Below are 12,301 nucleotides of genomic sequence, written 5' to 3'. Positions count from 1 at the left end.
TATTGTCGTAAACCCATGGGAGTTCATGGTGATGTCTCTCTTGTGAATTACAAAAAGGTTTTTTATCCTCAATGTCCTGCAAACCTCAAAATATCTGTCACATTGTCCATGCAATTTTGTGCCGAAATTCTCACGTTGTAGAAACAATGTCAAAACGTTCTGGTTTTGCAAGGGGGTCAACTGTCTTTTTGGCCCGTGCTCGGCGGCCATCTAGGGAAACCTACCAAACCCATACGTTTCTGAAAACTAGACACACGGGGGCTTCCAGGGAGGTATGGCTTGCGTGGATCCCCCAAAGTTTCCTTACCCAGAATCCCCCGCAAACCTCAATTTTAGCTGAAAAAATCACTTTTTTCACACTTTTTTGTGTGGGAAACTTGTGGCATCACCGGGCTCACTCAAATTTCCCACCTCCCAGCGTTCCCCTGGGTCTCCCGGTAAAAATGGTGCCTCACTTGTGTGGGAGGCCAAGTACCCGCGACAGGCAAGGGCCCAAAACCTAGTGATGCGACATCAACATTACCTATCTCAAAACCACCTGGTTTTGTAAGGGGGGTCTCTTGGGTTTTTGGCCCGGTGCACGGCGGCCATCTAGGGAAACCTACCAAACCCGTACATTTCTGAAAACTAGACACCCAGGGGCTTCCAGGGAGGTATGGCTTGCGTGGATTCCCCAACGTTTCCTTACCCAGAATCCCCTGCAAACCTCAATTTTAGCTGAAAAAATCACTTTTTTCACACTTTTTTGTGTGGGAAACTTGTGGCATCACCGGGCTCACTCAAATTTCACACCTCCCAGCATTCCCCGGGGTCTCCCGGTAAAAATGGTGCCTCACTTGTGTGGGAGTCCCAAGTACCCGCGACAGGCAAGGGCCCAAAACGTAGTGATGCGACATCAACATTGCCTATCTCAAAACCACCTGGTTTTGCAAGGGGGGTCTCTTGGGTTTTTGGCCCGGTGCACGGCGGCCATCTAGGGAAACCTACCAAACCCATACATTTCTGAAAACTAGACACCCGGAGGCTTCCAGGGAGGTATGGCTTGCGCGGATCCCCCAACGTTTCCTTACCCAGAATCCCCTGCAAACCTCAATTTTAGCTGAAAAAATCACTTTTTTCACACTTTTTTGTGTGGGAAACTTGTGGCATCACCGGGCTCACTCAAATTTCACACCTCCCAGCGTTCCCCTGGGTCTCCCGGTAAAAATGGTGCCTCACTTGTGTGGGAGGCCCAAGTACCCGCGACAGGCAAGGGCCCAAAACGTAGTGATGCGACATCAACATTGCCTATCTCAAAACCACCTGGTTTTGCAAGGGGGGTCTCTTGGGTTTTTGGCCCGGTGCACGGCGGCCATCTAGGGAAACCTACCAAACCCATACATTTCTGAAAACTAGACACCCAGGGGCTTCCAGGGAGGTATGGCTTGCGTGGATCCCCCAACGTTTCCTTACCCAGAATCCCCTGCAAACCTCAATTTTAGCTGAAAAAATCACTTTTTTCACACTTTTTTGTGTGGGAAACTTGTGGCATCACCGGGCTCACTCAAATTTTACACCTCCCAGAGTTCCCCTGGGTCTCCCAGTAAAAATGGTGCCTCACTTGTGTGGGAGGCCCAAGTACCCGCGACAGGCAAGGGCCCAAAACGTAGTGATGCGACATCAACATTGCCTATATCAAAACCACCTGGTTTTGCAAGGGGGGTCTCTTGGGTTTTTGGCCCAGTGCACGGCGGCCATCTAGGGAAACCGACCAAACCCATACATTTCTGAAAACTAGACACCCGGGGGCTTCCAGGGAGGTATGGCTTGCGTGGATCCCCCAACGTTTCCTTACCCAGAATCCCCCGCAAACCTCAATTTTAGCTGAAAAAATCACTTTTTTCACACTTTTTTGTGTGGGAAACTTGTGGCATCACCGGGCTCACTCAAATTTCACACCTCCCAGCGTTCCCCTGGGTCTCCCGGTAAAAATGGTGCCTCAATTGTGTGGGAGGCCCAAGTACCCGCGACAGGAAAGGGCCCAAAACGTAGTGATGCGACATCAACATTGCCTATCTCAAAACCACCTGGTTTTGCAAGGGGGGTCTCTTGGGTTTTTGGCCCGGGGCACGGCGGCCATCTAGGGAAACGTACCAAACCCATACATTTCTGAAAACTAGACACCCGGGGGCTTCCAGGGAGGTATAGCTTGCGTGGATCCCCCAACGTTTCCTTACCCAGAATCCCCTGCAAACCTCAATTTTAGCTGCAAAAATCACTTTTTTCACACTTTTTTGTGTAGGAAACTTGTGGCATCACCGGGCTCACTCAAATTTTACACCTCCCAGCGTTCCCCTGGGTCTCCCGGTAAAAATGAGGCCTCACTTGTGTGGGAGGCCCAAGTACCCGCGACAGGCAAGGGCCCAAAACGTAGTGATGCGACATCAACATTGCCTATATCAAAACCACCTGGTTTTGCAAGGGGGGTCTCTTGGGTGTTTGGCCCAGTGCACGGCGGCCATCTAGGGAAACCGACCAAACCCATACATTTCTGACAACTAGACACCCGGGGGCTTCCAGGGAGGTATGGCTTGCGTGGATCCCCCAACGTTTCCTTACCCAGAATCCCCTTCAAACCTCAATTTTAGCTGAAAAAATCCCTTTTATTCACACTTTTTTGTGTGGGAAACTTGTGGCATCACCGGGCTCACTCAAATTTCACACCCCCCAGCGTTCCCCTGGGTCTCCCGGTAAAAATGGTGCCTCACTTGTGTGGGAGGCCCAAGTACCCGCGACAGGCAAGGGCCCAAAACGTAGTGATGCGACATCCACATTGCCTATCCCAAATGTCGCATCACTACGTTTTGGGCCCTTGCCTGTCGCGGGTACTTGGGCCTCCCACACAAGTGAGGCACCATTTTTACTGGGAGACCCAGGGGAATGCTGGGAGGTGTGAAATTTGAGTGAGCCCGGTGATGCCACAACTTTCCCACACAAAAAAGTGTGAAAAAAGTGATTTTTGTCAGCTAAAATTGAGGTTTGCAGGGGATTCTGGGTAAGGAAACGATGGGGGATCCACGCAAGCCATACCTCCCTGGAAGCCCCCGTGTGTCTAGTTTTCATAAATGTATGGGTTTGGTAGGTTTCCCTAGATGGCCGCCGTGCACCGGGCCAAAAACCCAAGAGACCCCCCTTGCAAAACCAGGTGGTTTTGAGATAGGCAATGTTGATGTCGCATCACTACGTTTTGGGCCCTTGCCTGTCGCGGGTACTTGGGCCTCCCACACAAGTGAGGCACCATTTTTACCGGGAGACCCAGGGGAACGCTGGGAGGTGTGAAATTTGAGTGAGCCCGGTGATGCCAAAAGTTTCCCACACAAAAAAGTGTGAAAAAAGTGATTTTTTCAGGTAAAATTGAGGTTTGCAGGGGATTCTGGGTAAGGAACCGTTGGGGGATCCACGCAAGCCATACCTCCCTGGAAGCCCGCGGGTGTCTAGTTTTCAGAAATGTATGGGTTTGGTAGGTTTCCCTAGATGGCCGCCGTGCCCCGGGCCAAAAACCCAAGAGACCCCCCCTTGCAAAACCATGTGATTTTGAGATAGGCAATGTTGATGTCGCATCACTACGTTTTGGGCCCTTGCCTGTCGCGGGTACTTGGGCCTCCCACACAAGTGAGGCACCATTTTTACCGCGAGACCCAGGGGAACGCTGGGAGGTGTGAAATCTGAGTGAGACCGGTGATGCCACAACTTTCCCACACAAAAAAGTGTGAAAAAAGTGATTTTTTCAGCTAAAATTGAGGTTTGCAGGGGATTCTGGGTAAGGAAACGTTGGGGGATCCACGCAAGCCATACCTCCCTGGAAGCCCCCGGGTGTCTAGTTTTCAGAAATGTATGGGTTTGGTAGGTTTCCCTAGATGGCCGCCGTGCACTGGGCCAAAAACCCAAGAGACCCCCCTTGCAAAACCAGGTGGTTTTGAGATAGGCAATGTTGATGTCGCATCACTACGTTTTGGGCCCTTGCCTGTCGCGGGTACTTGGGCCTCCCACACAAGTGAGGCACCATTTTTACCGGGAGACCCAGGGGAACGCTGGGAGGTGTGAAATTTGAGTGAGCCCGGTGATGCCACAACTTTCCCACACAAAAAAGTGTGAAAAAAGTGATTTTTTCAGCTAAAATTGAGGTTTGCAGGGGATTCTGGGTAAGGAAACGTTGGGGGATCCACGCAAGCCATACCTCCCTGGAAGCCCCCGGGTGTCTAGTTTTCAAAAATGTATAGGTTTGCTAGGTTTCCCAAGGTGCCCGCGGAGCTAGGGTTCAAAACCTACAGCTAGTCATTTTTCCAAAAAAGGGTCATTTTTCACTGCGAAATTGAGGTGTGACCAGGTTGCGTTTTGCGCCGTTTCCTGTCGCGGGCACTAGGCCGACCCACACAAGTGAGGTACCCTTTTTCTCGTAAGACTTTGGGGAACGGGGGTGGGTGGAAATTTGTGGATCCACGCAGATTCCGGAACTTTCCACGACAGAAATGTGGGGCAAATGTGTTTTTTTTGACAATTGTTTAGGTTTGCAAGGGATTCTGGGTAACAGACCCTGGTGGGAGGCAGTCAAGTCACCCCATCCTGGATTCCCCTGGGTGTCTAGTTTTCAAAAATGTATAGGTTTGCTAGGTTTCCCAAGGTGCCCGCAGAGCTAGGGTTGGGGGATCCACGCAAGCCATACCTCCCTGGAAGCCCCCGGGTGTCTAGTTTTCAGAAATGTATGGGTTTGGTAGGTTTCCCTCGATGGCCGCCATGCACCGGGCCAAAAACCCAAGAGACCCCCCGTGCAAAACCAGGTGGTTTTGAGATAGGCAATGTTGATGTCGCATCACTACGTTTTGGGCCCTTGCCTGTCGCGGGTACTTGGGCCTCCCACACAAGTGAGGCACCATTTTTACCGGGAGACCCAGGGGAACGCTGGGAGGTGTGAAATTTGAGTGAGCCCGGTGATGCCACAAGTTTCCCACACAAAAAAGTGTGAAAAAAGTGATTTTTTCAGGTAAAATTGAGGTTTGCAGGGGATTCTGGGTAAGGAACCGTTGGGGGATCCACGCAAGCCATACCTCCCTGGAAGCCCGCGGGTGTCTAGTTTTCAGAAATGTATGGGTTTGGTAGGTTTCCCTAGATGGCCGCCGTGCCCCGGGCCAAAAACCCAAGAGACCCCCCCTTGCAAAACCATGTGATTTTGAGATAGGCAATGTTGATGTCGCATCACTACGTTTTGGGCCCTTGCCTGTCGCGGGTACTTGGGCCTCCCACACAAGTGAGGCACCATTTTTACCGCGAGACCCAGGGGAACGCTGGGAGGTGTGAAATTTGAGTGAGACCGGTGATGCCACAACTTTCCCACACAAAAAAGTGTGAAAAAAGTGATTTTTTCAGCTAAAATTGAGGTTTGCAGGGGATTCTGGGTAAGGAAACTTTGGGGGATCCACGCAAGCCATACCTCCCTGGAAGCCCCCGGGTGTCTAGTTTTCAGAAATGTATGGGTTTGGTAGGTTTCCCTAGATGGCCGCCGTGCACTGGGCCAAAAACCCAAGAGACCCCCCTTGCAAAACCAGGTGGTTTTGAGATAGGCAATGTTGATGTCGCATCACTACGTTTTGGGCCCTTGCCTGTCGCGGGTACTTGGGCCTCCCACACAAGTGAGGCACCATTTTTACCGGGAGACCCAGGGTAACGCTGGGAGGTGTGAAATTTGAGTGAGCCCGGTGATGCCACAACTTTCCCACACAAAAAAGTGTGAAAAAAGTGATTTTTTCAGCTAAAATTGAGGTTTGCAGGGGATTCTGGGTAAGGAAACGTTGGGGGATCCACGCAAGCCATACCTCCCTGGAAGCCCCCGGGTGTCTAGTTTTCAAAAATGTATGGGTTTGCTAGGTTTCCCAAGGTGCCCGCAGAGCTAGGGTTCAAAACCTACAGCTAGTCATTTTTCCAAAAAAGGGTCATTTTTCACTGCGAAATTGAGGTGTGACCAGGTTGCGTTTTGCGCCGTTTCCTGTCGCGGGCACTAGGCCGACCCACACAAGTGAGGTACCCTTTTTCTCGTAAGACTTTGGGGAACGGGGGTGGGTGGAAATTTGTGGATCCACGCAGATTCCGGAACTTTCCACGACAGAAATGTGGGGCAAATGTGTTTTTTTTGACAATTGTTTAGGTTTGCAAGGGATTCTGGGTAACAGACCCTGGTGGGAGGCAGTCAAGTCACCCCATCCTGGATTCCCCTGGGTGTCTAGTTTTCAAAAATGTATAGGTTTGCTAGGTTTCCCAAGGTGCCCGCAGAGCTAGGGTTCAAAAACTACAGCTAGTCATTTTTCCAAAAAAGGGTCATTTTTCACTGCGAAATTGAGGTGTGACCAGGTTGCGTTTTGGGCCGTTTCCTGTCGCGGGCACTAGGCCGACCCACACAAGTGAGGTACCGTTTTTCTTGTAAGACTTTGGGGAACGCGGGGTGGGTGGAAATTTGTGGATCCACGCAGATTCCGGAACTTTCCACGACAGAAATGTGGGGAAAATGTGTTTTTTTTTACAATTGTTTAGGTTTGCAAGGGATTCTGGGTAACAGACCCTGGTGGGAGGCAGTCAAGTCACCCCATCCTGGATTCCCCTGGGTGTCTAGTTTTCAAAAATGTATAGGTTTGCTAGGTTTACCAAGGTGCCCGCAGAGCTAGGGTTCAAAAACTACAGCTAGTCATTTTTCCAAAAAAGGGTCATTTTTCAATGCGAAATTGAGGTGTGACCAGGTTGCGTTTTGCGCCGTTTCCTGTCGCGGGCACTAGGCCGACCCACACAAGTGAGGTACCGTTTTTCTCATAAGACTTTGGGGAACGCGGGGTGGGTGGAAATTTGTGGATCCACGTAGATTCCGGAACTTTCCACGACAGAAATGTGGGGAAAATGTGTTTTTTTTGACAATTTTTCAGGTTTGCAAGGGATTCTGGGTAACAGACCCTGGTGGGAGGCAGTCAAGTCACCCCATCCTAGATTCCCCTGGGTGTCTAGTTTTCAAAAATGTATAGGTTTGCTAGGTTTCCCAAGGTGCCCGCAGAGCTAGGGTTAAAAAACTACAGCTAGTCATTTTTCCAAAAAAGGGTCATTTTTCACTGCGAAATTGAGGTGTGACCAGGTTGCGTTTTGCACCGTTTCCTTTCGCGGGCACTAGGCCGACCCACACAAGTGAGGTACCGTTTTTCTCGTAAGACTTTGGGGGACGCGGGGTGGGTGGAAATTTGTGGATCCACGCAGATTCCGGAACTTTCCACGACAGAAATGTGGGGAAAATGTGTTTTTTTTTACAATTTTTTAGGTTTGCAAGGGATTCTGGGTAACAGACCCTGGTGGGAGGCAGTCAAGTCACCCCATCCTGGATTCCCCTGGGTGTCTAGTTTTCAAAAATGTATAGGTTTGCTAGGTTTCCCAAGGTGCCCGCAGAGCTAGGGTTCAAAAACTACAGCTAGTCATTTTTCCAAAAAAGGGTCATTTTTCACTGCAAAATTGAGGTGTGACCAGGTTGCGTTTTGCGCCGTTTCCTGTCGCGGGCACTAGGCCGACCCACACAAGTGAGGTACCGTTTTTCTCGTAAGACTTTGGGGAACGCGGGGTGGGTGGAAATTTGTGGATCCACGCAGATTCCGGAACTTTCCACGACAGAAATGTGGGGAAAATGTGTTTTTTTTTACAATTATTTAGGTTTGCAAGGGATTCTGGGTAACAGACCCTGGTGGGAGGCAGTCAAGTCACCCCATCCTGGATTCCCCTGGGTGTCTAGTTTTCAAAAATGTATAGGTTTGCTAGGTTTCCCAAGGTGCCCGCAGAGCTAGGGTTCAAAAACTACAGCTAGTCATTTTTCCAAAAAAGGGTCATTTTTCACTGCGAAATTGAGGTGTGACCAGGTTGCGTTTTACGCCGTTTCCTGTCGCGGGCACTAGGCCGACCCACACAAGTGAGGTACCATTTTTCTTGTAAGACTTTGGGGAACGCGGGGTGGGTGGAAATTTGTGGATCCACGCAGATTCCGGAACTTTCCACGACAGAAATGTGGGGAAAATGTGTTTTTTTTGACAATTTGTTAGGTTTGCAAGGGATTCTGGGTAACAGACCCTGGTGGGAGGCAGTCAAGTCACCCCATCCTGGATTCCCCTGGGTGTCTAGTTTTCAAAAATGTATAGGTTTGCTAGGTTTCCCAAGGTGCCCGCAGAGCTAGGGTTCAAAAACTACAGCTAGTCATTTTTCCAAAAAAGGGTCATTTTTCACTGCGAAATTGAGGTGTGACCAGGTTGCGTTTTGCGCCGTTTCCTGTCGCGGGCACTAGGCCGACCCACACAAGTGAGGTACCGTTTTTCTCGTAAGACTTTGGGGAACGCGGGGTGGGTGGAAATTTGTGGATCCACGCAGATTCCGGAACTTTCCACGACAGAAATGTGGGGAAAATGTGTTTTTTTTTTATAATTTTTTAGGTTTGCAAGGGATTCTGGGTAACAGACCCTGGTGGGAGGCAGTCAAGTCACCCCATCCTGGATTCCCCTGGGTGTCTAGTTTTCAAAAATGTATAGGTTTGCTAGGTTTCCCAAGGTGCCCGCAGAGCTAGGGTTCAAAAACTACAGCTAGTCATTTTTCCAAAAAAGGGTCATTTTTCACTGCGAAATTGAGGTGTGACCAGGTTGCGTTTTGCGCCGTTTCCTGTCGCGGGCACTAGGCCGACCCACACAAGTGAGGTACCATTTTTCTTGTAAGACTTTGGGGAACGCGGGGTGGGTGGAAATTTGTGGATCCACGCAGATTCCGGAACTTTCCACGACAGAAATGTGGGGAAAATGTGTTTTTTTTGACAATTTTTTAGGTTTGCAAGGGATTCTGGGTAACAGACCCTGGTGGGAGGCAGTCAAGTCACCCCATCCTGGATTCCCCTGGGTGTCTAGTTTTCAAAAATGTATAGGTTTGCTAGGTTTCCCAAGGTGCCCGCAGAGCTAGGGTTCAAAAACTACAGCTAGTCATTTTTCCAAAAAAGGGTCATTTTTCACTGCGAAATTGAGGTGTGACCAGGTTGCGTTTTGCGCCGTTTCCTGTCGCGGGCACTAGGCCGACCCACACAAGTGAGGTACCATTTTTCTTGTAAGACTTTGGGGAACGCGGGGTGGGTGGAAATTTGTGGATCCACGCAGATTCCGGAACTTTCCACGACAGAAATGTGGGGAAAATGTGTTTTTTTTGACAATTTTTTAGGTTTGCAAGAGATTCTGGGTAACAGACCCTGGTGGGAGGCAGTCAAGTCACCCCATCCTGGATTCTCCTGGGTGTCTAGTTTTCAAAAATGTATAGGTTTGCTAGGTTTCCCAAGGTGCCCGCAGAGCTAGGGTTCAAAAACTAGAGCTAGGCACTTTGCAAAAAAAGGGTAATTTTGCATTGTGAAAATGTGGTGTGACCACGTTGCGTTTTGCGCTGTTTCCTGTCGTGGACACTATGCCTACCCACACAAGTGAGGTACCATTTTTATCGGGAGACTTAGGGTAATTCAGATTTGTAAAGGAACTGTTATTATCTATTGACTTTCCATGCATTTCTGCTTTCCAAATGAAAGATATTGTGTAAAAAAGAAGTCATTCTAAAAAATGACTGATAATTCTCATGCTAGTATGAGTATTCCCAATTTCAGAAATGTGCAAATATCTACTGTTTCTAAACTCTATATTTTGTTCCCATTTCAGAAATACATAGGTGTCTTTCATACCGATTTTTCCATGTACACTTTTTCACAGAATAATTACTATATACCCGGTACATAATAAAAAACCATTGCAAGTTACTACTCAGTTTTTGGCTCTGGGTTTGTCGGGTTCTTGGTGAACCTACAAGTCCTATATATCCCCACAACCAGTAATGTCCAGCAGATGCAACGGTATATTGCTTTCAAAGAGCTGTCATAATTAGAAGAAGTTAGGTGAAAACGTTGACACAAAAGGCTGTTTTTTTCAACTAAATTTCAATTTATCCTACATTTAACTGTTTGTTTCTATAAAAAAACCTTGATGGATCTACACAAATGACCCCTTGCTGAATTCAGAATGTTGTCTTCTTTTCAAAAATGTATAGCTTTCCAGGATCCACTATTGCTTTTGTACCCATTTCTGCCACTAACTGGAAGGAGGTCAAAAGCACAAAAAATAGCAAAAATAGGCTATGTCCCAGAAAAATGCCAAAACTGTGTAAAAAATGTTGGGTTTCTGACAAAAGTCAAGTATCCCCGAAAATCTGGGAAAATGGTGATTTCAACCCCACAAACCCTTTTTTGATAACATTTGCAGGGAAAAACCCAGATGCTTTCATTTGCAGCCCGTTTTTCCAATTTTTCCAAAAAAAAACAACATTTTGCTGTATTTTGGCTCTTTTCTGTGACCCCTCCAGGGGAATCCACAAACCCTGAGTACCTTTAGAATCCCAATGGTGTTGGAAGAAAAGGACGCAAATTTGGCGTGGCTACCTACTGCGGTCAAAAAGTTACAGGGGCATAAGCGCGCACTACCCCAAATAGCCAAAAAAAGGCCTGGTACAGGAGGGGGAAAAGGCCTGGCAGCGAAGGGGTTAAACCCTAAAACACTACCCCAGCACGACCCCTTATGCTACACAAACACCACTGCACTACCCTAAACCCAAATACACTACCCCAGCACGACCCCCTACACTACACAAACACCTCTGCACTACCCTAAACCACTACCCCAGCATGACCCCCTACACTACACAAACACCATTGCACTACCCTAAAAGACTACACCCAGCACGACCCCCTACACTGCACAAACACCATTGCACTACCCTAAACCCTAAAACACGACCCCTACACTACACAAACACCATTGCACTACCCTAAACCCTAAAACACTACACCAGCATGACCCCCTCCACTACACAAACACCACTGCACTACCCTAAACCCTAAAACACTACCCCCTACACTACACAAACACCATTGCACTACCCTAAACCCTAAAACACTACCCCTACACAAACACCACTGCACTACCCTAAACCCTAAAACACTACCCCCAGCACGACCCCCTACACTACACAAATACCACTGCACTACCCTCAACACTAAATCTACCCCCAGCATGACCCCCTACACTACGCAAACACCACTGCACTACCCTAAACCCTAAAACACTACCCCCAGCACAACCCCTTCACTAACCAAACACAACTGCACTACCCTAAACCCAAAAACACTACCCCCAGCACGACCCCCTACTCTACACAAATACCACTGCACTACCCTCAACACTAAATCTACCCCCAGCACGACCCCCTACACTACCCAAACACCTCTGCACTACCCTAAACCCTAAAACACTACCCACTACACAAACACCACTCCACTACCCTAAACCTTAAAACACTAACCCCAGCATGACCCCAACACTACACAAACACCACGGCACTGCCCTAAAACACTACCCCCAACAGTACCCCCTACACTAAACAAAGACCACTGCATTACCCTACTGCACTACCCTAAACCCTAAAACACTACCCCCAGCATGACCCCCAACACTACCCTCAGCATGAACCCCTACACTACAAAAATACCACTGCACTACCCGAAACCCTAAAACACTGCCCCCAGCACGACCCCCTCCACTACACAAACACCACTGCTCTACCCTGAACCCTAAATCTATCCCCGGCACGACCCCTACACTACACAAACACCACTGCTCAACCCTAAAATACTACCCCCAGTATGACCCCTTACACTACACAAACACCACTGCACTACCCTAAACCCTAAAACACTACCCCCAGCATGACCCCCTACACTACCCGAATACAACTGCACTACCCTAAACCCTAAATCTATCCCAGCACAAACCCCTACTCTACCCAAACACCACTGAACTACCCTAAACCCTAAAACACTACCCCCAGCACGAACCCCTACACTACCCAAACACCACTGCACTGCCCTAAACCTGAAGACACTACCCCCAGCGGGCCTAAGCGGGCACTACCCCAAATAGCCAAAAAAAGGCCTGGTACAGGAGGGGGAAAAGGCCTGGCAGCGAAGGGGTTAAACCCTAAAACACTACCCCAGCACAACCCCCTATGATACACAAACACCACTGCACTACCCTAAACCCAAATACACTACCCCAGCACAACCCCCTATGATACACAAACACCACTGCACTACCCTAAACCCAAATACACTACCCCAGCACAACCCCCCACACTACACAAACACCTCTGCACTACCCTAAACCACTACCCCAGCACGACCCCCCAC

This window comes from Triturus cristatus, chromosome 1_1 (genome assembly GCF_964204655.1).
Source record: "Triturus cristatus chromosome 1_1, aTriCri1.1, whole genome shotgun sequence".
Taxonomy (NCBI): Eukaryota; Metazoa; Chordata; class Amphibia; order Caudata; family Salamandridae; genus Triturus; species Triturus cristatus.
The sequence above is the reverse complement of the archived record's forward strand: the minus strand, read 5'-3'. Positions refer to the sequence as shown.